Source organism: Phaenicophaeus curvirostris, chromosome 5 (assembly GCF_032191515.1).
Source record: "Phaenicophaeus curvirostris isolate KB17595 chromosome 5, BPBGC_Pcur_1.0, whole genome shotgun sequence".
NCBI lineage: Eukaryota > Metazoa > Chordata > Aves > Cuculiformes > Cuculidae > Phaenicophaeus > Phaenicophaeus curvirostris.
In genome coordinates, this window is record NC_091396.1 from 24284908 (window position 1) to 24311474 (window position 26567).

General features: G+C 38.2%; 1 protein-coding gene across 8 annotated transcripts in view; it reads left to right on the forward strand.

The window, feature by feature from the left end:
* Positions 1-26567, forward strand: part of LRRC4C (leucine rich repeat containing 4C) — a 548021-nt gene that overhangs the window by 466736 nt on the left and 54718 nt on the right. The window contains exon 1 of one of the 8 annotated variants that reach the window (XM_069858067.1): positions 13874-13981. The exons of 6 other annotated variants lie outside the window; for them this stretch is intronic. The gene's annotated coding sequence lies outside the window, so the exon portion shown is untranslated. Of the gene's footprint in view, positions 1-13873; positions 13982-19896; positions 19921-26567 lie in introns of those variants that run through there. One more of the 8 variants, XM_069858069.1, reaches the window with a different exon arrangement.

The following is a 26567-nucleotide window of genomic DNA, read 5'->3' on the forward strand; positions in this document are numbered from 1 at the left end:
TACTACTATCAAATGTGAACCCCCTCCCCCCTGGCACAACTTGAGGCAATTACCTCTTGTCCTATCACCTACCACTTGGGTGCAGAGACCAACACCCACCTCACTATAACCTCCTTTCAGGTAGTTGTGGGCAGATCTTTCCTCAGCTTTCTTTCCTCTAGGCTAAACAACCTCAGTTTCATCAGCTGCCACACCAGCTTTGCTGCCCTTCTCTGGACATCATAGAATCATAGAATCATAGAATCATAGAATAACCAGGTTGGAAAAGACCCACCGGATCATCGAGTCCAACCATTCCTATCAAACACTAAACCATGCCCCTTAGCACCTCGTCCACCCGTGCCTTAAACACCTCCAGGGAAGGTGACTCAACCACCTCCCTGGGCAGCCTGTTCCAGTGCCCAATGACCCTTTCTGTGTAGAATTTTTTCCTAATGTCCAGCCTAAATCTCCCCTGGCGGAGCTTGAGGCCATTCCCTCTTGTCCTGTCCCCTGTCACTTGGGAGAAGAGGCCAGCTCCCTCCTCTCCACAACCTCCTTTCAGGTAGTTGTAGAGAGCAATGAGGTCTCCCCTCAGCCTCCTCTTCTCCAGGATAAACAACCCCAGCTGCTCCTCATAAGGCCTGTTCTCCAGCTGTCTCACCAGCTTTGTTGCTCTTCTCTGGACTCGCTCCAGAGCCTCAACATCCTTCTTGTGGTGAGGGGCCCAGAACTGAACGCAGTACTCGAGTAGCGGTCTCACCAGTGCCGAGTACAGAAGGAGAATAATCTCCCTGTACCTGCTGGTCACACCGTTTCTGATACAAGCCAAGATGCCATTGGCCTTCTTGGCCACCTGGGCACACAGCTGGCTCATGTTCAGTCAGCTGTCAACCAACACCTCCAGGTCCCTCTCCTCCAGGCAGCTTTCTAGACAGACTTCTCCTAGTCTGTAGCACTGCATAAGGTTGTTGTGCCCCAAGTGCAGGACCCGGCATTTGGCCTTGTTAAACCTCATGCCATTGGACTCAGCCCAGCGGTCCAGCCTGTTCAGATCCCTTTGCAGAGCCATCAGCAGTTCCTCACAGCTTAGCGTCATCTACAAACATACTGAGGATGTATTCAATCCCTTCTTCCAGATCAATGATAAAAATATTGAACAGAACTGGATCTAACACTGACCCTCAGGGAATACCACTTGTGACCAGGCCACAGCTGGATTTAACTCCGTTTACCACCACTCTTTGGACCTGCTCATCCAGCCATTTCTCTTACCCAGCAGAGGGTGTATCTGTCCAGGCCAAGAGCAGCCAGTTTCTCAAGCAGAATCCTGTGAGAAACAGTGTCAAAGGCTTTCATAAAGTCCCAGTACGCTACAACCTCAAAGGCTTTACTAAAGTCCCAGTACACAACACGCACAGGTTTTCCCTCATCCACTAAGCAGGTAACCTTGTCACAGAAGATCAGGTTATTTTGTCAAGACCTGTTTGACCTGTGTTTGTTGTATGATAACACTCAAGATGATCTGCTCCATGACCTTCCCGGGCACTGAGGTCAGGCTGAGAGGCCTGTAGTTCCCCAGACCCTCCCTCCAGCCCTTCTTTTAAATGGTCAACACATTAGCCAATCTCCAGTAAAGTGGAACTTAATGAGTCAGCCAGGACTGCTGGTAGATGATGGAAAAGGGTTTGGTAAACACCTCCTCCAGCTCTCTCAACAGTATTGTTTGAAGCACTGTCTCCGTACGATTATGTCTGGAGCTCATTTGCTGTAACTCACCACGTGAGAGTTCTGGACTATGGGTTGGAGAAAATTTATCAAGGAAAATGTGGAGAATTATCTAAAAAGAAGAGATCTGAAATTCTTCCTGGGAGAATTTGTCACTTCTTTTAACCACTACAACCAATCTTAGACAAAGATACGTCGTAAATTATTTTCTCTGAACTTCCATTGCTGAAGTCTGATAGCAGCATAATTTGTTGGTTTGTGGTTTTGGGTTTTTAATTGCTTGGCCATAAAAGTCATTTTCCCATAGTGAAACCTGGCCTTATTACATTGGATCTCAGACAAGGAATATGTTTTGTTCCTTCCAGTCACGTTCCTTCTTTTACACTGTGGTACCTTGCTGAATTTTTGCTGCATGTGAATTGTGATTTGAATTAGTGATTTGAACAATTTGTAAAGTTCCATAACGTTTGTTTCTAGATGCATTTTTTTATTCTTATTCCTTGCACTGGGAGCTTTAGTACAGCTGTTGTGGATTTCCTTATGTTATTGTATACGAGAGCAAAATATTATCCAGATTTTATTTTATACCATGTGTTCTGAATTCTGTTACCTGGTCCTGTGTTTGTTGCTGTCAGACAAGTTAAGCAAGTCTACAGTGCAACTACCTGTTCCATGGAGACATTTCCCCATGAGTTTCTGTACAGCACTGTCCTCCACAACTGTAGTCACCCAAGGTGTGATTATTTTTTCTTTTTTACTTTACCTAGTCTTGGATAAAAATGGCCTTTCATAGGAAGTGTTATCAAAATTCAGAAAGAAACTGAAGAAGTAATGAAGCTTATGGTCTGTCATCATTTAGGTAATTTTTATAACAGACTTTTCAGGAGATTAAAAACACAGAAGATATGGTAGAGCTCCATGAGGTATTCTCTTCATCCTTCTGAAAGACGACTAGACAACTAAGAATAAAAAGCCACATTTTTGTCTGCTGTAGGTTTAATTGGGCTTGAATCTCTTTCTTGAACACTGTTCAAAAGGTATTCATGCTTTGAGTATGCTGTTAAGTAGAACATGTTGTTTTCTGGGGTGTATTCCAGGTTACTATTAAATATGTTGTACCTAGTATCCATAGACACTTTTGAGTCTTTGAAATATTCCTGTGAACAATGTCTAACATAGGCTATAAAGACTAGAATTAATTTCCAGACCGGCTTCAGGTCTGGAAGGGGTTGTAGCTTTTATGTAGTCTGGTTACCAAAGTATTAATAAAAAATAAATGGACAGGCATGTTCTCTACTGGGTAAAAAAAAAAAAGGCTGGGTGGCCAGGCCCAGGGAGTGGTGGTAAATGAAGTTAAATCTAGCTGGATGCCAGCCACAAGTGGTGTTTCCTGGGGCTCAGTGTTGGGTCCAGTTCTGTTCAATATCTATATCATTGTTCTGGATGAAGGGACTGAGTGTACCCTGAGTAGGTTTGTGATTACACTAAGCTGGGAAGAAGTGTGATCTGCTAGAGGGTAGGGAGGCTCTACAGAGCGATCTGGACAGGTGGGCTGAGACCAACAGTGTGAGGTTCTACAAGGCCAAGTGCCGGGTCCTGCATACAACAACCCTGTAAAGTGCTACAGGCTTGGAGAAGGGTGGCTGTAAAGATGTCTGGAGGAGAAGGACCTGGGAGTGTAGGTTAACAGCCAGCTGAATATGAACCAGAAGTGTGCACAGGTGGCCAAGAAGGCCAACAGCTTCCTGGCCTATATCAGAAACAGTGTGGCCAGCAGGAAAAGTCATTCTTCCCCTGTACTCAGCTTTGATTGAGGCTGTACCTCTGAGGCTGCACCTTGATTACTGTGGTCAATTTTGAGCAATAATTACAAGAAGGACATTGAGGCACTGGACCATTTCCAGAGAAGGGCAATGAAGCTGGTGAAGGGTTTGGAGAACAAGGCTTATGAGAGGTGGCTGGTGAAACTAAGGTTGTTTAGCCTAGAGGAAAGGAGGATGAGGAAAGACCTTATCATTGCCTAAAATTGCCTAAAAGGAGGTTGTAGCGAGGTGGGTGTTGGTCTCTCCTCCCAAGTGGTAGGTGACAGGACAAGAGGACATAGCCTCAAGTCATGCCAGGGAGGTTCAGATTAGATAGCAGGAAAAATTTCTTCACTGAAAGGGTTCTCAGGCACTGGAACAGGCTGTCCAGGGAGGTGGTTGAGTCATCATCCCTGGAGGTATTTAAAAGATAGGTAGATGAGCTACTCAGGGATATGGTTTAGTAGTGGACAGGCATGGCTGGACCTAATGATCTCAAAGGTCTTTTCTTACAAAATGATTCTATGATTCTATGAAATAAAGGAATTGGAACTCAGTACTACATTTTCAAAGCCAGATCTCCAGCTCGTTTGCTCCCTATTTTCCTTCAGCCCCAGAAGTTTTACTTGGCTGTCAGACACGACTCTGTTTCATGCCCATGAACTCTACCAAATAGGCTTGTTTTCTGGAAGAGATGAAGTTCAGCCCATGAAGCTGAAGATGGAATTGAACTGAGTTTCCCTATTTTCTTGCAAATTCTCTATCCACTAGACTATATGGAAAAGAGGAATGCTTGCACTCCTGGTCCTTTAAATCACCAGCTTCATTACATAGGATGTGTTTAATTATCTTTCATTATCTGAAGCAGAATTTTCATGGATTATTACATATGCATTTAGACTAAATATGTGTAGAATAAAATTAAGAGTTAAAAAATTAGGACATTCTGAAGGAATTTCATTTCTTTATTTGCAATCAAAAAGGGGGCATTGAAATATGTATAATTCAGGTGCAGCTGTCATTCACACACAGTATAAATTAATATTCCAGATGGTAAAATTCTGCTTGCAAAGGTTTCTAGAAGGCTGAACCAGATAATGTATTTGCAAAGTCCAAGCCTGCTATGGGACTTTATAAGGTCTACTAGATGCTAATTTTACATGACTGTAAATTTACAAACTGAAAATACCTGTATTTTAGCGTACTGCCTTTTCTGGAGAGAGAAAAAAATTATAAGTTGAGTCCATATATCTAAATGAGAAACCATAAAGCTTGGCAGATAGTGAAGACAGTATTTTTGAAAATATCAGCTCTGGCTTTGGTTATGTTTGTACAATTCTTTATCAGCCTGTTTCACTGTGCTTGTGTGAATACTTATTTTGCTTGAATCTGCTTCTGGCAGTTTTGGAAAACTGAGGCGCTGAGGTGGAACAGGATTTTTTCGCATCATTGTAATTAGTACAAGAGGAAGAAAGCAAACAACTCTGGCAGAGATGTGTAACCATTCCCTTTTCATCCTTCTGAGGAAATAGAACTAATTTTAAAGAGCAGATAATTTCTAAATCATGTTCTCTTTACAGAAAATATAAGGATTCTGATGTCCTTTCCAGATATAAAAGCCCAATTTCTTTTGCCAAAGATATTAAGAGACTTTTTTGGATTGTTTCCATCTGTTGGAATCCATGGACAATCCATGCTGAACCACCAACAGTGTACTAGATTACTTACATGACCAATCATACACAATCAATCTGTCACTATGCAGTTTTTCATTATTTCTAGTTATCTTTATTTTTGGAAAATTATTGTAAGCATGATTCTTAGTAAGGAAATAGGTCATTATTTATTGACAATTTATAGACAGGAAAACAAATGATATTTTTAAATGCTTTGTTATGTTACAGTAGACAACACTGCTACTTTAGCACTCAATGAAAATCATTTGGTCTTTAATCTCCAATGGCTCTATTGTGATTGTTTTATGGAGTAATTGTCAGTTTTCAAGGACAATTGCAGGATTATTCCCTGCCCTTTTGCCGGTAACAGTCCATTGCACCTCCTAGTAACACAAGCTCCAGCAGTTTTTACTGAATATGATGCAGGGAATAACAATAATAACAAGGGCTCAGTGCTGGGTCCAGCCCTGTTCAATGTCTTTATCAATGACCTGGATGAAGGCATTGAGTACACTCCTAGCAAGTTTGCGGACGATACTAAGCTGGGTGGAAGTGTGGATCTGCTGGAGGGTAGGGAGGCTCTGCAAAGGGATCTGAACAGGCTGGACCAATGGGCAGAGTCCAATGGCATGAGGTTTAAGAAGGCCAAGTGCTGGGTCCTGCACTTGGGGCACAACAACCCTATGCAGTGCTACAGACTAGGAGAAGTCTGTCTAGAAAGCTGCCTGGAGGAGAGGGACCTGGAGGTGTTGGTTGACAGCCGACTGAATATGAGCCGGCAGTGTGCCCAGGTGGCCAAGAAGGCCAATGGCATCTTGGCTTGTATCAGAAACGGTGTGACCAGCAGGTCCAGGGAGGTTATCCTCCCTCTGTACTCGGCACTGGTGAGACCGCTACTCGAGTACTGTGTTCAGTTCTGGGCCCCTCACCACAAGAAGGATGTTGAGGCTCTGGAGCGAGTCCAGAGAAGAGCAACAAAGCTGGTGAGACAGCTGGAGAACAGGCCTTATGAGGAGCGGCTGAGAGAGCTGGGGTTGTTTAGCCTGGAGAAGAGGAGGCTGAGGGGAGACCTCATTGCTCTCTACAACTTCCTGAAAGGAGGTTGTGGAGAGGAGGGTGCTGGCCTCTTCTCCCAAGTGACAGGGGACAGGACAAGAGGGAATGGCCTCAAGCTCCGCCAGGGGAGATTTAGGCTGGACATTAGGAAAAAATTCTACACAGAAAGGGTCATTGGGCACTGGAACAGGCTGCCCAGGGAGGTGGTTGTGTCACCTTCCCTGGAGGTGTTTAAAAGATGGGTGGATGAGGTGCTGAGGGGCATGGTTTAGTGTTTGATAGGAATGGTTGGACTCGATGATCCGGTGGTTCTCTTCCAACCTGGTTATTCTATGATTCTATGATTCTATGAATTATGCATCAGTCTCTGCTTGTCAGCCTCCACCTTATGTTTACCTCTTTTCATATAAACTTAGAAATTAGTTTAGATATAATACATGCAAATAGCTAGTAACACACTGTTGACATTCCTATTACTGCTCTTACTTGGCACACTTGTATTTTCTTACTTGCTTGTTTATTAGGAAAAGGCAAGAAGCTCTGGTTTAACCAATAATTTGTAAAACCCCTTTGAAGTCAAACTTCTGTATACCTTTGCTCTATAAATTTCATAATGAGAAACCATTTTTTGTATCACCTATGCTGATATGTTGATAGTATGGTAAATTGCTATAGGTTGGAAATGAGATTTTAATTCTGTTAGTCCTGAAATAGATCTTATTCAGTAAGAATATATGAGGATTTTGCTGCTTGGGTTTGATATTACTTAATATGACTTTATATTTCATTAAATTCTTTCTAAAATGTGCCTTTCACTACAAATTTGCAAATTCAGAAAATAATGTTCTTCATGCATGGCTGCCAGACAATATTTTTAATGTCTTAAAAGTAAACTATTTTTGTGTTGCTCTATGGCAGTCATTCAAACAATTTAGTAAGAATTTATATCCTGATGACAATGTAGATGTGAGTGTTATGTGAGATTACTCTTGTGGTATGAGCATCACTCCCTCTCTTGGGTGGAACTGGAATTACGCAAGGGATGTCCCTCACAGTAGTTTCATCAGATAAGCGAAGCCATATTTACTCCCAGAGTGTGACTATCTGAAATCTAGTTTGGCCCTACTATTAGTTTCATAGTGAGTTCCTTTTCTAGAAAAAAGATCACCATATATGTCCTGGATGGATAAGTGATTCATTAGCTTAAATAGTAAGCTATCAACTGAAGTTGTATTATTCTTGATAAAGTGGGCCTCACTGTTTATTTTGGGTTGGTAAAATCATGACTATTTAGTTATTTCTTCACAGTACATATTCAATACAGTTCATGACTATCCCCTTGCTTAAAGACTATGCGAACTTGTGTATTTCTGAGAGACTTCCATTTCCTAGAATTGATGAGCGATTGATGCCATCTACCTGGACTTGTGAAAGCATTTGACGCTATCCTGCACAACATCTTTGTCTCTGATTTGGAGAGATATGAATTTCATGGCTCAGTGGCTAAAGAATTTGCATAAAGTTGCACTCAGTGAATTGCGGTCAACAACTCAATGTCCAATTGGAGATCAGTAACAAATGTCATTCCTCAGGGGCTGGTATAGGGAATGATGCTGTTTCACGTCTTTGTTGGTGACATAGGCAGTGGGATTGCATGCACCCTCAGCAAGCTTGCTGATGACATCAAGCTGATGTGGTGCAATTGACATGCTGGAGAGGATGGATGCTGCCCAAAGGGAACTTCACAGGTTTAAGAAATTGACCCTGGTAAACCTCATGAAGTTCAACAAGGTGAAATGCAAGGTCCTGCACCTGGAGAGGCAGTCGCAAGCACAAATAAAAGCTGGAGGAGGAAGAAATTGACAGCAGGCCTGCTGAGAAGGACCCGTGGGTATTGGAGGTTGAAAATCTGGACGTGAGCTAACAAGGTGACCTTGCAGCCCAGAAAGCCAACTGTATCCTTAGCTGCATGAACAGAAGTGTGGCCATCAGGCCAGCACAGGTGATTCTGCCCCTCTACTCTGTTCTCATGAGATACCGCCTGGGGTACTGCATTCAGTTCTGGAGTCCTCATCACTGGAAGGACATAGACCTCTTGGAGCAGGTCCAGAGGAGGGCCATGAAGATGATCAGAGTGCCAGAACAGCTCTGCTATGAAGAAAGGCTGAGGGACTTGGAGTTGTTCAGCCTCGAGAAGAGAAGGCTCTGGGAGGCAGCCTTTCAGTACTTAATGGCCCTACAAGAAAGCTGGAGAGGGACTTTTTACAATGGCAGGTAGTGATAGGACAAGGGGTAACGTCTTTAAACTAAAAGTAAGTAGAGAGGTGAGGCACTGGAACAGGTTGCCCAGAGAAGTTCCTCATCCCTGGAAGTGCTCAAGGCCAGGCAGGAGGGGGCAATGAGCAGTCTGGTCAGTGGAAGGAGTCTCTGCCCACAGCTGGGGCATTGGAAGTGGATTATTTTTGAAGCCTCTTCTAACCCAAACTGTTCTGTTATTCTGTGAATTACTCTCCCATTTATAGTAATGTTGTGTAACTGTATGCATATAGTATAAGACAGATCACGTTCTTTATATCACTTCAGTCACATTGAAATTAGCAGATGTTGAAGTTGGCACTAATTTATTTATTTCCCTGTATTAAAATTCTCAGTAACACACTATCAAAATCTTCAATCTCTTCTCTTTCTGTTTGCAGATATCACACTGTGTTGTACAAACACAGCAGGGATGAAAGCTAACATAAATGAATATTTGCATCTACAGAACAAAAGTACATATTTATAGATGAATGAACCAGGTCATAATTTTTGTAGTAAGAACGAAATTGAACAACCAATTGTCAGATGAGTATCTGAAGACTTAGTGGTAGTCAATAAAACTGATGATAGAATGGAGGGAGTATGGACAGGTGGAAATATTTTTAATGTCATTTTGTGCTTACAAACACACCACACCGTACTGTTGCTCTGAAATGAATCACTCTCAGCTTTGTATTAGTTAGCCTGAATAAGGCAAATAGTCTAGAAGATTGGTTCAACACGAATTAACTCATTTATTGATTAGATGTACAAAAACATTTCCAATCAATAATATGGCAGATTACATAGAAAAACTAAGGATATGATTTTAGAAATTGGAATTTATAGCTTAATTCGACTTGTTTTGCAGAGTTAGCCATGCAGAATTACCTAATCTCCATCTGCTTTACTCAAATGCAGATGAATAAAAATATTAGTGTAGCAGACATGCAACGATTCTTTGTTTTGTTTCCATCTGGCAGTCTTGAAAGAAGAAAAAGAAACAGAGCAGCATACACACAAATTATAGGTTTTATGAAGGAGAATAAGCCTTACTTGGGATTTCACTAAGCTAAAAGATCAGAAAAAAATGTAGTTATGAACTTACAGTAAGTAATCAAGGTTTATGGAGGTTTTCTCTGTTCCTTAATGTACAAAAGTTCTATTCTGATGAGCATATAGAATTAAATAGAATTCTGAAATAGCAGAATGTGTCAATAACTGAAGGGGATGAAAACTGGTAAGAATGTCTTTTCAAATCACCAAGAAAACACTGGTGGCTAGTTTTACTGCACAGTGAGTCAGCAGTTATTCAGAGGTAATATTTCACTTAAATTCTTCACATTAACTAGTAGTGGAGAATTTGTATAAAAATACGTTTCGTATTTCAAGAAACTGTCTGGAGCAGCGCATTCCCTCTTTATCGTCTGGGACTTTTGACAGTTTTAGATGGACACAGCATGCTGAGATTTTCCTGTTTTATTAACTTTACTCTTACTTGTTACCTAATGATTAAACACCCAGAGCTCACATATATTTTCACTAAGAGCTTGCAAGTGATTTGGATTCATAAATAGAAGCATCTAATGCTATTTCACATGTCCTAGGGTATCTAAGACTTCCATGGGAACAAATGGATAGGACATGGGATCTAAACGAAACCAGTATCCTTCTGGAATGACAACTCAAAGCTAGATGTAGTAACATGGAGTATTTAAAATAACATCCTTTCTTTTGGCAGTTGAATACTACCCTGTTAGTGTTATTTATTAAAAATAGAAGGAACTGTGTAGCCATTTGCTCTCTTTTATTTAGCTATTTTATTTACTATGTCATCATGGTAGCACTTATTTTTTCTTTTATAAGTCTTCCTTTTACTGCAGCTTTTTCATCCCCTAGCAATCTATAAAAATAACTGCTTTGAGAACAATTAATAAAGCCTGATTATAACTTCAGTGAGTTTGTGTTACTTATTGTCATAATAAATTTATAGAAAATATTTTTAGAATTAAGACCAAATTTTTATCAGCTGCTGGCTGATTTGTTATTAACAATAATGTTCCTTTCATTTTTTTCCTACTAAAACTTCATTTTCCTCATAACAGCATATGTCCATAGCTTCTTTAACATTTCATTTGATTGTAGACCATATCAAAAAAACTAAGCCATTTTGCATATCTCTTTTCTTTTGAGGAACAGAGGGAGGGAGAAAGATAGTCAAAATCAGTGTTTTTGGTATATGAGATTTTCCAGAGTAAATGTAGTAGATTTAGTATCTCATTACAATCTTTTAAATTTAGGGTGAGATTGCTTGCATCTTTCTTTTTCATATATTATGAGAGACTTCATTTTCCCTAATTTTTTCTTGTTTCCAAAGGATTTCCTTTGACAGTTGTTTTGGTCCTATTTTATTCATTCTTTAGGAAAGACTATTATAATAATTTTTAATAAAAATACATGAAAAAAATCTTTCTTTTCTGTTGTCTGTTACGTCTTCTTGAACTTATTAAGAACAGGTTTCTCACAAAAGTAAGTGAGAAAACAGAAATGTAAGCCTATGCTTCCGGTACTGTTCATTAGGTTTATTTTCAGAAAATTTGGCTTTACATTAAAGAGTATAAGAAATCATGATAATTCTTTGTAAGGAAGGAAAACACCACACACTCAATTTTTGCATTAATAATGATATTCTCTGATAAATGCATATGTGTATGAGGAAACTGCTTCTCAATAAGCAACTACTTAATTTTGGATTATACCTGGAATTAATTTGTATTACAGTAACTCTCAGGACTACAAACTGAGAGATTTACTGGGAACTGCCAATTTATGTCATTGTGTAGAATGATAGAGAGTAAGATATTTAGGAAATAGTTTATTGTGAGTCCATGAACAGAAAAAGAGATCCCAGGTCTCTGTTTACGCTTAGTAACTTTCTTCCTCCTGCTTAATGAATCATTTCACACGTTTCAGTTTCCATAGATGTTTACGCTGTTCATAAGTACTTCTGAAAAGTGAAGCTCTAAAACCTGCAGGTTATTTTTGAATAATTTTCTACTATTCATGGCATTGCTTATATTTTATTTAATTGGACACTGATATACCATCCAATATATATTTTTGTGTCCTGTTACAAAACTAAGGAGATTTAAATATATATATATTTATTACACACTATTAAATTTGGGTAAATGAATATTTAAATATATGTAAACACCAAGATTTAAAAATTCTTCCATAATCCTACAATTGTTTTAATGTTTAAAACTACCTTGCATTTATATATATATATATACACACACACCTCTTCTGGTACTGGTTTCATGTTCATAATCTGCCACAGTTTCCTTGCTTGTTCCTTAGTGGCAAAACAAAGCTACAGATCAACTTAATAAGAAAGAAATGCAGTGGAGTTATAAAAATATATTGCTATGTCTCAAGAAACATTGGTTTGTTATGTTTCAGGCTTCAGTTTGATCCAGAAATAAATGGAAACTTTTCCATATGAATTCAGGAGTCAGAAGTAAAGAGACACAAACCCCACATCATTGCCATGTGACTTCAATTTATGAACACTTGGTATGCTTTTACTGCATCATTTGTAAGAAGCTCTTCAGGGTGTATCTTTGACAATCTCTTTTTTACTTTTCTCCCCCCCACTTTCTGATTGAAGAAGAGGGCTGTATTGATCAAGTAATAAAGTATTTGCAAAGCACTGTTTCAACAGAATTAACAAGAACATAAGTATATTTTATGTACTGTAGAGATATTTTCTGTGGCATTCTCAATTTTGCACTAATAATAAAGGAAAAGAAAATCCCTGCGAAAATAGTCTTTTCCATGAAAAGCTGATGGCTGATTCAGAAAGACATAGTCCATACTCAGTTTCAAATGACTTATTATAATAAGCAGTCCCAGCCGTAACTTCCAAACTGCACAGCTTAGAGTCACAGACACAGCAGGAAATCGGTTTTAATCTCCATTTCTCTCCAGTTCTTGGATGATGCAGGAACTGCTGGTGACATTGTATAGCAGCATGAATTCTTGTCTTCATGTTAAGTAAAAGAACCAGGCTGGGTGAAAACGGGAGCCTTACATAAACACCTAGTATTTCAGGATGAAAAAGCTTATCAAAATATCAAGAGAGAACAAGAAATATCAGTGCCTGTAACATTAAGAGCTTCCTACCCAACTTTTGTCTCATGAAAAGTGGGATTTGCTTAGTTTCCAAGCAATTTCAAGAAGGTAGCTTTCTTTGCAAAACCAAAAACTGTGCCCTTCACCAGGACACCAAGGTGATGTTTGGAATGCTGTATTGGAAGGAAGGAACAAACAGCCCTTTGTTTCTGTGTTCTCCTTATAGACAGTCTTGTAAATAAATATATAAATGAAAACTCTTTAGAATTAGTATAAAATAAGAAAGCTCTGTGAAGGTTGCTAGGCAGCTGAGACCATAGGAATAGAAAGCAGGCAGGTCTATGAAACAGAAACAGTGGCTTATGGGCTGTTGGGAGTGACCATTTACTCAATTGTCTTTTGTCACAAACAAGAGACAGCAGAATTTTTTTTTTCTTTATTAAATGAACAATGTTTTTAAAAGATTTGAAATAAAAGACCTAGCTTACATCTCCTTACCATCACTGTTTTCAAGGTATGAAATTATATGTATGATTATTTTTTCTAATATTTATTTATTCATTGACTGAAACTGTCAACAGTTAATGCAGTATATCCAGGCTATAACTTGAAAATTATTTAGCAGAGTAATTAATTTTTAAACATTAGTCCAATATTCATTTGTACAGCAATGGACAGGTAAGAGTCTAATGAAGGAATTTCCATTGCCTGAAGGTGTGCCTTGCCTTCAAGAGGTGTCTGCATTTCATTGTCACTAATGGCATTGAAAGACCTAATTTCTACCATCAAACCCTCTGTGACTTATGATGAAATACACATCCCCTTCTTATTACTGCTAAGCATGCAAAAATATAGGCATTTCCAATAGGCAAGGCTTTTATATGCAATATTAGGTGATGACATTATTGACTAATTACTCACTTTAAAATCTCTGCTTATATTTATGTCTTAAAGTCTTCTTAATATTAACTGTGCTTTCAGCACCTGTGTTATACATACAAGTACTCTGAGGGGATACTATAATCCCATAACTCAGTTCCCTTCTAAAATAGTGCAATGACAGCTCTGTATCATGTTTTACTCTAGTTTAGTTACTGTCTTCCGGTGTCTTCAAATTATGTATCTAGAAGATTTAATTGCGGCGTCATAGTTTTTCAATATTTGTTTCTTCCACAGAGTGGAAGCTCTAGGAGCTCCAGGCAGCTCTATTGAACAGACTCCAGTGGGCTAGTAGGATGAGAAGGTCCAGGGGTAGTTTGGGAAACAAGAAGCATCACGTCCCAAGATGTTAAACCTACCAAAAAGGTAAATAATGCTAGGCTACTGTTGTACAGTCAGTTTTTTAGGCTCCAGAGGTATCAAGGCTAGAATGCTTGGCAGAAAACTGATAGAGAAAGGGAGAACATAACTTTGATGCTGTCTGTGTGTTCATACAGAGTCTCCTAAATATCTCTCAAGAGCTTCTTAAAACACACTGAGTTTCAACTCCCTTCCCTGGGTGAGGGAGAATTTGTAGTCTATTATATTACAGGGGCTTTCTTGTCTTCCTGTGGACTTGATAGACAATACAAATCACAGGTTTACAGTAAATATCCAAGAAATTCCTTATAGGACTTAAAACTCATGAAATTGCCAGCTTATCAGCCATATAACAGATTAGCATAACGTTTCACAGGGAGAGTTAATGGCTTTATTTTTGACTGTACATAATCTTGTTTGGTTGGTTTATTTCAATCTCACCTTCCAGGCTTAACTGTTGTATTTGTGGAGACACTCTTTCACCCCTGAGCCTTAACAACCGATGTTTTTATTGCTAGCATTTCGGAAGTCCAAGAGAACGTGCAAACTAAAGATCTGTCATCTCACAGCCTAAATGTAATGCTTCTTCCTTCATGCTGAGAGGTACAGTCAAGCCATTAATTACCACAACAGTAATTTTCCTTGCTGTCTAAAAAGCTCAACTGTATGGTGTATTTCTGAGCCCAGTTAACTTTCAGTATGTCCATGCTATGCACACATTTATTAGTCCTCAGGTAAAATTAAATTTGATGAACAAAGAGATTTTGTTTACTCATCCTAAACAAATCATTTCCCATGGTACTTTATGAAATATATGAGAGGCTGACTTGCTGCTTTCATTTATTAGTATATGCCTTAATATATGGGGAGTGTAAGAAAATTAACAAGGGAAAATCCCACTGGTGGAAAATAAAATAGAATTTTGGATGCCAAAGTTTTTATAAGGATCTATTTCCACATCTCATGATGTGAAAAAAAAAGAAAAAAAAAAAGGACAAAAAATCATTTAATTAGGAAAGCTTTTTTTCTTTTCTTTGCTGAGGAGTATAGATGTTGTAGCTGTATGAGTATTAGGTTAGACTTTCAAATGTCTCTGTGATATACCTCCCTTTTAGTTGCTGGTGAGCTCCCTCTGTCTCCCTGGCACACATTAATTAAAACCATTCAGAGATTCCACTGCTGCAATTCACAAATTGCTTCGATGCTTCACCAGGCTTAGTTGCTGCCACAAAACAGGCAAATCCGCGCTCATATAACATCAGAGTTATTTCTTTGTTTAACCTGTAGCTATGGTATAGAGTCTAAAACCTTCGCCTCTGGAAACAATGGGAATTTCTTTATTACATAGGAGGATTTATAAATGTGCTTGTGACAGAAGAAAGGTTTGATATAGGAAAGTGAGAGTAATCATAGGTCTTGTCTTCTGCATTTATATGAATGGTGATAATTTTCAGTTTTCAGTTTTTCTGCTTTACAAGACCCTTCCACTCAAAGTTGTTGCTAATCAATTCAATGTATGTTCTCCAGACCTAATTTGGTTTTCTGTTATGTAGAAGAAATTAATTGACATGTTTTTTTTGTTAATGAGGGTCCAGTAGTCTTTAAAAAGAAAAAAGTCACCAACTGGTTTTAGGGAATTTACTGCAAACATTAGACAAGAATAGTTTGTTTATTAGTGGAAATGGTTTGAAATCCAGAGGACCTGGCATCAGTCCCTGGCTGTGTTTCAGATGTCTTCTTGGGTGCATATTAATACCTCTAAAATGGGTGGACTCTCACGCAAGTTCTGTAATATACCTTTGTTGATGCTTTTGTGAAAATCTTTCTCAAAGCACGAAAAAATCTTTGCACAAGAGTTAGCAGGGCTCTTTTAAAGAGCTTTAAATAAAATGTGAAGGGGGAAAGCAATAAAACGAGATTTGCTAGAGATAAACCTGGGAGCAGCATGCTGCTGGTTGTGGGATGGTGTGCTAGTGAAGTCCTTCAATTTGCTCCACAATGTGCTGAGTACATGGGCAAAGTGGGAGGAGGGTGCGGAGAGGTGGGGGATCGCACTGTATGTGAGGGAGGGATTGGACTGAGGACAACATAGCCTGTAGGTAAAGGATGAAATGGAAACAAAATAAAGTGGGTGTTGTTGTGGGAGTCAACTGTCAACCACCCAGCCAGTACAATGACAGCAATGAATTGTTCTGTAAGGAATTAAGACATATCTTTAGATCAACTGCCCTTGTCCCCAAGGGTGATTTTCACTTCCCAGATATCAACTGGGAGTACAATACAGTAGACATAAACAGGTACAGGAAATTTCTGAAGCACATTGAAGGTACTTCTTGGTGCAGGTACAAAGCGAGTCCAGTCGGAAAGGTGCCCTCCTGGGTTTGTTGTTTATAAACAGAGTAGGACTCATGGGTGAAGTGGTGGATGGTGGCTGTCTCAGTCACAGTGACCATGAAGCCGTTGAGTTTCAAAGCATTGCTGATAGAAAAATTGCCAGCAAGACTTCGACCCTGGATGTGGAGAGAGCAGGGTTGGGTCTGCTGAAGGAGTTAGTTAGCTCTCCTGGGAATCTGCTTTTGAAGGTTTTGGGATCCATGAATGCTGGTCACTTTTTAAGAGTCATGTCTTAAGAGTGCAGGAGCTGACAATTCCAAAGTGTCAGAAGTCAAGCAAGCAGGGCAGAAGGCTGGCCTTGCTAAGCAAGGATGGTCTTCTAGAACTTAGGCAGAAAAGGAAAATGTACAGACACTGGAAGCAAGGATAAGTAACATCGGAGGACTACAGAGATCACCACTGTAGGGAGCAAATTCATACAGCCAAATCTCAATTAGAATTAAAGCTGGCCAGCACTGTGAAGGATAACAAAAATAAATTAACAGTAAGAGAAGGTTCAGAGATAACATTGATGTGTTACCTGATGAGGCTGGCCATCTCACAAACAGAGACACAGACAAAATAGAGACACTGAATGCCTTCATCATCTCTGTCTTTAACACTGATGGTGGTACCTTGGATCTTTGGAGCCCTGTGTTGGAAGACTGTGACTGGAAGTATGATAAACTCTCAGCCGAACCTGAACTTGCTGCTTCAGCTGGATGTCCATCTTTGGGACCTGATGGGATTCATCGCAAAATACTGAAAGAATTGGCAAATATAATTGCAGGACCTCTCTCCATTATTTTTCACCAGTCTTGGGAGTCTGGAGAGGTCCCAGTCAAATTGTAGCTGGCAAAGGTTGTACCAATTTTCAAGAAGGGTAAGAAGATCCTGGTAATTACAGGCCTGCTAGTCTCACTCTAGTACCAGGTAAAGCTGTGGAGAGATTATTCTAGAAGTTCTTGAAAAACCTTTGAGAGACAATGCAGTCATTGGTCATAGTCAGTGCAGGTTTATGGAGGTAAAATCCTATGTAACTAATTTAACTTCCCTTTATGTTTTCACCCATCTAATTGACCAGGTGAATTCAGTAGATGTGGTGGGTCTGGATTTTAACAAAGCTTTTTATGGTATCTCTCACAGTATTTTTCTGGACAAAATGTTCACTATACAAGTCCATAATAGACTGGTGAACAACTGGCTGACAGGTCAGGCTTAGTAAACTGCCATAGTAAATGGGGATGCATCAGGCTAGTGGGAAGTCATCAGTGGGGTTCCTCATGGCTCAGTTTCATGGCCAGTGCTCTTTAATGTTTTTATAAATGATCCAGATGCAGGAATCAAGTATGCCTTATGTAAATTTACCAGTGATACTAAACTAGGAGGAGCTGTGGACTCCCTCGAAGATAGAGAGGCCTTACAGTGAGATCTCCATAGACTAAAGAGCTGGGCAATCACAGTTCATATGAAATTCAACAAAAGCAAGTGCCAGTTTCCTCACCTGGCATGGAGTAATCCTGGTTATATGTACAGATCAGAGGGTGGGGGCTGAAGTGCAGCCCTGCAGAAAGAGATCTGGGAGTTTGGGTTGATGGCAAATTTAATACAAGTCAACATCATACCCTGAGGGCCAAAGGGGCCGACATTGAGAGAGGTGACTGTCTCAGTCTATCCTGCCTTCATGCAGCCCCACCTTAAGTACTGTGTGAAGTTTCGGGTGCCTCAATGTAAGAAGGTCATCAAACTGTTAAAATGTGTCCAGAGGAGGGCAACCAAGATTGTGAAAGGTCTTGAGGGCAAGACTTGTGAGGAGCAGTTGAGGTCACTTGGCTTGTTTAGCTTGAAGAGCTCATCACAATCTACAACTTCCTCAGAGGAAGCGGCAGAGGAGGAGGCATTGATCTCTACCTTCCAGTGGCAGGGCACAGGGAAATGGAATGAGTCTGCATCAGGTGAAGTTCAGATTGGACATTAGGAAAAGCTTATTTACTGAGAGGGTGGTTGGTCACTGGACAGACTCCCCAGGGAAGTCTGTCAGAGCTCAAGAAGTATCTGCATGATGCTCTTAGTCATGTGATTTACTTTTAGGTAATCCTGTGAGAAGCAAGAATTTAGAATCAGTGATCCTTATGGGTCCCTTCCAACTTGAGAAATTCCATGATTCTTTGAATCTAACCTCAATGCCAGAGAGAATGGTTTTGATTCTAGGCTTTGTACTCGGAAAAAAACTACATTCCTCCAGTGCAAATATGGAAATAAACTGAAATTAGATGAGATGACATTGTGATATCTTCATCTGTAACATACTAAATAAAGTTTGAACTTCTCCACCCCTTCACTTAATGAAAAACAGAAAGCTTAATGGATTGATGTCTCAATCTCTGATTAAATTGTGTTTCATGTGAACTATTGTTGGAAATTCCATTTTGACTGAGGAAGATAAGAATGCTGTTTTAAAATAACTTCAAATCTTGATGATATAAAGTAATTTATAATTTCTTTAAGAGGCTTTTGCCTTCATTGGAGTCTAATGATATCAGTCTGATGTTGATATCAGTACTAAGTATATATTCTTGAATTCTGACCAGATTCTGCTTCTGGTGGGAAACACGGATGTTTCACATTGCTATAGCCAATGAAGCACTTTCTGTGCATTTCTTTGGCTGGTCAGTTTGCAACTGGCTTCATTTTGCTGTTCTATGTGTTAAATACTTTTTTGGCCTATTTTAAGATGAATGGTTCTAAATTTTATATTTATAGCAATTGCTGTGCCCCTTTAAGGGTATTTATAGTAAAATCATTATAGTCTAAGCTGGGTTTGGTTTTATTTTTACTATTTTAACAGCTAAGACACTAGTTGTGTTCCATAATTTATGGAACATTTCAAACCTTTCAAATTAAATGAACAGTATACAGATTCAGAATTGTTCCTAAACACAATGAAAATCTCCATTTGAGAACGAGACATGTTCCAGAGTATGGAATGGAACAGGAGAAATGAAGTAACAAACTCCTGGTTTTATTTGAATGTTTTGTTTTACTGAGTAAGAATTCACATAGCTGTATTTAGAACAAAGCTTGTATTCTGAGTGGCTATAGATAATGACCTGTGCATGCACAACTATCTCCATGCAACTGGTGATTGATACAACTACAGTCACAAAGTATGTGCATGGAAAACTGTAGGCAGCACCCACTGCTAGCAAATAAAGGGAGTGCTGAACAAAGTAATTTTTTTATAGTCCTTATATCTATAAAGGAAATCTGGGAAGGGTCTGTTCAATTTTTTTTCTTTTTTTTTTCTTTTTCTTTCCTTTTTTTAGTTTTTTAATTTTTTGTTTTGTTTTGTTTTTCTTTCACCAAAAGACCTCTGGGGATTTATTTTAGAAGAAAGAACCCTTAGACAGAACCAAAGTCAATAACCCTCAAGAGACAAATGGATACAGGAAAGCATAGCAGCAATTGCTTCAGTATTTCACAAGAGACCAAAGGCTGTGACATGACAAGTATAAGCCATTGGATTTCTGAAATGATCCAAGAAATCAGATATGAAAGAGATGAGTTAATGGGTAGCAGCCATCTTCTTTACTCAATGCTATATGTGTTGCTCTCTCCACAACTTGTAGCACTGTATGTAATAAAATTTGGTGGGTTTTGTGGGAAAAAGTGCAGTATTCTTTTTGTTTAAATTTACTGTGTGAAATTCCTCCTTCATTAAAAACTGGCAAAAAATCTGGCCCCTTTAGCATGTCAGGATGCCAATGATTTTGTGTCTCAATTTACTGCTTTCTTTTCTTCCTCTCTTTAGGGTTGGATTTTGTTCATCTGCTACTTCTATTTTCTATTGTTATTCCTCCACTATAATTATTATTTAATTTCTTATCAATTATGCACTTGATTTTTCCATTTCGTTCCTAAAGTTCTGTTATGACAGGCAGTAGAAAACTGTTCATCTGATACTGAAGGAGAACTGTTTGGGTTATTTCCTCTTTGCAAGACTGAATATTCAGTCACCTTTCTCTGAATGTTCTTGTTCCTGTACTGTTTCAGGAATCGTGCAATTTTCAGCACTTACTTTAGTGGAAATTTTGCTTTGATTGCAGAAGAATAAAACTTATGGTAGAAGAGTTGGTTTCAATAACAAATAGTAAAATTTCTTTTCTTAATTCCTCCGATATCTTAACTGTTGATTTGGCAGCATAGACAACAAAATTTCAGTTCCAAACTACTTTAAACCTCTTCTGATAAAACACACCATGTTAAAGGAGGAGGAAGGGGAGCGAAAATTTGCTCTCAGATGCATCAAGCTGGTCACCTTTTATTGATGTGACATTTATACCTGTTGCAGAAGGTGAGGGCAGAAGTTGTTAACATATCAGAGATTCAATTCATAGCAGCTTTTGTATAAATCTGATGTCTTATATAATATTTGTCATGCAGATATTGAAACCTGCAACAAGAAATGAGGATTACCAAATGAACAGCCTGGATTATGTAATATGATTATTAAAAAAAGCAAAGTGAAAATTACTTACATATACAAGGTATCTGACTTCAGCTAGAACTCCCCAGGGAATTTAAACCCACGTCAAAGTAGCTGGAGATGAAAGTTATTATTGTGGAGCCTCATGAAGTGGGGGGATGGGATGGAATTCATGAGTATATGGACTTTGAGCAAGAGCACACTGAAAGAAATTTGCTTGAAGTATATGTCTGAAACATAGCTGTAAGCATAGATTAGAACAATATTTTATGGAGTTTGTGCTTTTTTTTTTGCTTGCACTGCTCTGTTTGCTTGCACTATGTAGAACCTTAATCACAAGTTTTTCTAGGGATAGCTTTTTTTTTTATTTTTAAGATTGTCTTGTGTTGGAGAGTAAGATGCATCAGACTGAAACAGTAAGATTGTTTACATTGCTAGAAGTAAAAAGTCAGTGGGATATATATGCAGGTAATGCAAAAGGAGCTGCACCTTGAGACACAGGTGCTCAAAGCACTTCCTACTGCTCTGTTAAGCATCAGTATGGGGACTGTGGCTGCCAAATGTCAGCCTGTGGGAAGGAGTACTCTCTGGCAAAGCAGTCCTGTTCTTCCTGCTTAGAAGCAGATGGCACAGATGCAGCCCACATCATCAGGCAGACCTGGATATGCTATGCTTCTTTAGGTTGAAGATTTCTTTAATCCAGTAAGTCATTGTTCATTTCAGTCATACAGACTTTTGAACTGACTTAAAGTAAAATAAAAAAATATTTTGGGGGTAATCGCTGTATTTCTTGTATAGAGCAAGTGAACAGTACAAACAAGGCTGATTTTGTTAAACATAAAAGTAGTTAACATAGGTGAACTAAAGCTCATCTGTGAATATATTTCTAATGTAGTACAGTTTTGTTTTACATTGGCCAAGTAGACTATCATATATTGTCATAATATTATTTCCCATTGTTTTTTAGCAGTGTTATTTTATGACAGTGCCTATGATAGTTTATGAAAAGAGCCAAGTGAGCACTGAATAAAGTAAATCTCTGCATTGTACAGATGCTGCAATGAGGAAATCAATATCTTTATGTAATGCTCTTGATTGTTTGGTTTTTTTTTGTTTTGCTGTTATTTTTTTCACTGGGATGATTGCAAGAGTATTTGACCACTTTACAGTCATTAACTCCTTTAGATATGTAAAGTAACAAGAGATGCGTCTCTGAACACAGTGAGACTCTGATCAATACAGTACATTGTGGTGAAAATGGCAGCACACTGGCTAATATATTGAATAACCAAGCAGCAAAACCCCTCAACTTCTCTGAATACTGCACTCAGAAATGGGTTTCTTTGGCAAGACTTCATGTTTAGGAACCGTAGATACTGAAAGTGAGTGGGTCATTTGTTTATCTTTACAACTCCTGTTGTTTGATCGTTACTGCAACTTTACAAAGAAGCTGAGGCACAGAGATGAAGCATTAACAAAGTTCGGAGTTAGAAACTCCTTCATACTTTCTTTGATCTGGAAATATGAACCTTTTTCCCCACAGAAAGCACTAATTATTCTATTTAAATTAATTAATTACATGTCTTTATAGCTCTTTGGGGATCCAAGATACTACAACTGAAAATTGTGCTGACGTCTAAACAGGAACAAGTCATGGGAGTTAAATACATAGAGGTAGAAATGGTCCTGTCTTCAGTCCTGTATGCTTTCTTAAAGTAGTGCTTTTTATAGCAAGGGGTTAATAACTATTCTAGACAGTACTGTCCAGTTGCACAAGTATCCCATTTAGTTTTGCCAGGAATACTATAATTTCAGTACCTCACAGTCTGTATGTTTTGAGCTGTAAGCAACAAATCTTCCTATTTCTACTGCCTTCGGCTCTTTTAAGCATATATTAAGCGTTGTAACTACTTACTGAGTTCCACAATAATGGGTAATGTTGGCAAATATCTACTAGCAACAGATCTGAGAGCCATCATAATACATTCTTTTACTGCAGTTAACAGTTGAATTTAAAATTACCAGCATGAGAATTATTCTTTCAGTAAAAATTACAATTAAATACAAACGTGATAGTCATTTAAAAATGAAGTTTCAAAAAGAAAAAGTGTCATAGTCCAAAAAGAGAAAAAATTAAAATAAGGCTTGCACACCATGTGGCATTAATCTGTGCTACCAATAATAAATTCAAGCTCATATAAACTTCATGCATCCTGCATGACTGCTGAGTGAAATCAATGATTATTCACTGGCTTAAATCAAAATTCAAATTAACATAATTAGCAGCAGAACAGTAGAAAGTGTATGCTGTATTTAGGAATTCAAAGTAATGACACCATTGCAGTACCTGCCATAATCTACTATGTCAGAGTGAGGTCATCAAGCAGTGCTAGCTAAAGAACCTCTTGAATGTTGATCCAAGAGCAAATGATAGCTTGCACCTTTCCTTAACTAGATGTTTGGGAAATTCGTCTTCCTCATTATTTTATTCTGTAGTATTCCCAGGCTTTTTTTCCCCTAATAGTTCTATTTCAGACAGAATGCCACCAGAAATGTTTTTCTAGGGACCTTTCCACTGGACCAGTTAACAGTCTCATGAAATTCAAATAAATAACAGCTGCAGATTGCTAAGAAAATCTGAATAAACCAGATGTACAGCCATTAACAATAGCTGTATGTTTTATCTTTTTATTTCATATTTCTGTTTGATTAAAAATAAAATATGATTATTGAATTAGACAGTTAAAAGTGAAATCTGATATCCATAGGATTTAATCTGATGTGTGGGAAATGTAAACCTAATCTGTTTAGGAGTGCTTTGCTTGAATTTACTGGCATGCATTTCCAATTCCAGTTTACTGAATGTGTTCTTCAGCTATCTTTAGTTATGGACTTTATGAAGTAGAAATATTAGACATTACTTATCTTACTTGCCAAAGTTTCAGATTTTTCTGTGTGAAGTGTGAACAAAGAATGTAGGATTGTTTAATATGGAATTTGGTGAGAATTTCAGAATTAAAACTGTAAGCTCTACCCTCTGTAGAATGTAATAACAGCGAGTCTTTATTCCATCATGTTTAGAAATTACTTCCAGAAAAAAAAGATACAGTATTCTAGATTCACATAGGGTATCACATTATTCATTCGTCTATTTTCAAGTTAGGCACAAAAAAAAATGTTGACACAGGTAACTATAATGAAGGAAGATGTAAAAAACTAAATTAATGATGAGAAAATTTTATTAATATCTTCATAATGAAGGATATAGCCACAATATTTAGTTTCATAAACACTTTTGGGAGTGTTTTGCAGTCGTTAGTTACTCCTGATCTCTGGAGTAATCACAGAGCAAACAACAGAAATAGGGAAAACATGAACATTTTCTGAAAACAAAGCACTTTTGTGAATATAGCCTGATCTGAAACCTCTTAATTCTGATGGAAAGGCACTCTCTGACTTTCGAGAGGGATATTAGAACTTTGCTTCAGATTGGTTGCATGGCCATTCAGCTACATCGTTATCTATACTGAATTTTTGTTTCTTTGGCTTTCATACTAGTTTGGACAGAAACTTCTTTAGTCCTGATTAAATTGTATATATTTATTTTGATAATTCACACATTGCTACAGACAAAACATAAACTTTGGAAGTGCTGGAAGCAACTGAAATGAAAGAGAGGAAGGACTGACTTATAATGCAGATCTGTGTGTTGGTTATAATAGTTATGGTTTATTTGGAGAAAAATAGTTAAATTACTCCAGTTCAGAGTAAGGTTACAGTGCCATTGATATATGGTGCTCAGGATCACATCAGCCACACTATCATATGAGGAATGCCACAGTTTTCTCTAGTGCCCTGCAGAAGAAAAGTTGAAATTCAGCTTTGTTATTATACATTATGTTCCCCGCTTGAAGAGGCTGCGTATTCCCTAGTCATGAAATTTAGTGCATATAGGAAGTTACATTGAACAAGATATGTAGACAACTATGTCAACCTTATACTTCTCTACATATCTAGCTTGATTATAATGAGTATTAAAATAAAATTAAATTTGTGAAGGCTGTAAAATTTATCAACATTAAATTACCTTGGAACTAATTTGCTTTATTAATTTATTCATATTTTAACAAGTTTTATGATTTTTACTATGTTAGTCCTGTGACAACTGTAATGTAAATGTGTGCACACAATCCATTGATATTTCTACCTTTTACTTTCTTCATTTTCTTAGGGAAGCCTTACTGAAATAGGAATTTGTTGTACTTCTTCACCTCCTCCTTTTCCTCTCTTCACAATGAAAGTAGTTCATGTGTAAGGATTGCTATGGTAGAAAATCTTTTTTATTTCCAGTAAAACCTGGAAGGGATGGAATGGTTATACTGTATACATCTACATGCATATTCTGATGATGACTTTAATGCACGATCATGTTTTAGTCATTCCTTCCCTTACATTCACCGTCCAGTGAGATCTTGTCTCATTCATTGCACAAAGTGTCTTAAAAAATGAACTGCATACAAAGAAAGTCTGGGATAATTTTTGAATGCTTGTCTTTGCAACTAAAAGAACTTACATTTTCCTGAGAGTAAAGTGTTTTAGATGTTATAGATATACATTTTTTTACATGCTGTTATAAGAAAGTTTAAACTCTGTCAGTGAGTACTCAGGACTACTAGTAAAAACAGCTGGAAATCTGTATGTGGAGGGGAAGCAGATTATCAAGCTGAGCTCAGCAGTGCACCTGAGAAAGGAGGGTGCTTCTCTAGACCCCTCTTTTTTTTCTCTAGCAATTGGTATTATAAAGAGGAGGGATGTTTATGGACGAAATACTCCAGATACAGGTATGCATTTATAACATGAATATGACTTTTGTTTTAGTTTGTTTTAACTTGGTATTGATTATATAAGTTAAAAGGACAATTGATTTACTTTTCAATTTTTTTCTTCCTTCAACTCTGAAGAGATGTCTTTGATCTTCTTTGATGTACTCTTATTCTCCTCCCTCTGCATTTAATCAATGCTTCTGAATGCACTTGGTCTTATTCTGTCCTTGCACACTTCAATAGCTTCATTGAGTTTGGTTCTGCTAAAAACCTCATGGAAAACACTGAAAAACATTCTGCTTGGAAACAATTCTGCCAGCACTTCATTGACTGTATTTGCATCAAATCATGGTTTTTGTGTTTCTCTTATTGCTGATTCATGTTGTCCTTTCCTACCCCAGATATGTACAGTGGTTTCCTGACACCATCTGTCATGTCTCCTAGACTGATTTTCTGGTTAGTAATTAGTCCTTGTCCTTGTGTTCCCTAGCTCTATTCATACTCTGTTCTGAGGCAGTAATTCAGTAACTCATTCTGCTTAAGCTGATTTTGTCCCTGTTATCTGCCCCTACAACTGTTTATGGGACTGCGTGATGAAACAGATAGATTACTGATCTATTTTAAAAATATTCTGCCTTTATGGGGAGGCTTGTTATTAACCTGGGTGTCATAACCTTGTTCCCTAAAGATCTGTGCAGTGAGTAGAATTATACTAGCAGAACTGAACATATGTTCAGCAAATGGAAACTTGTGTCTGGGGACATAGGGGGCAGGAGCTTCCTAAGAAAGAGACAACTGCCAAGAGAAATGGCTGTGGTTTATTTTCCTTGTTATCTCTCCCCAGATCTTTTACTTTAATAACTGCATTTAGCCAGCTTTCTGGTCCTCTCAGCTCATCTGTTTTTGTGTG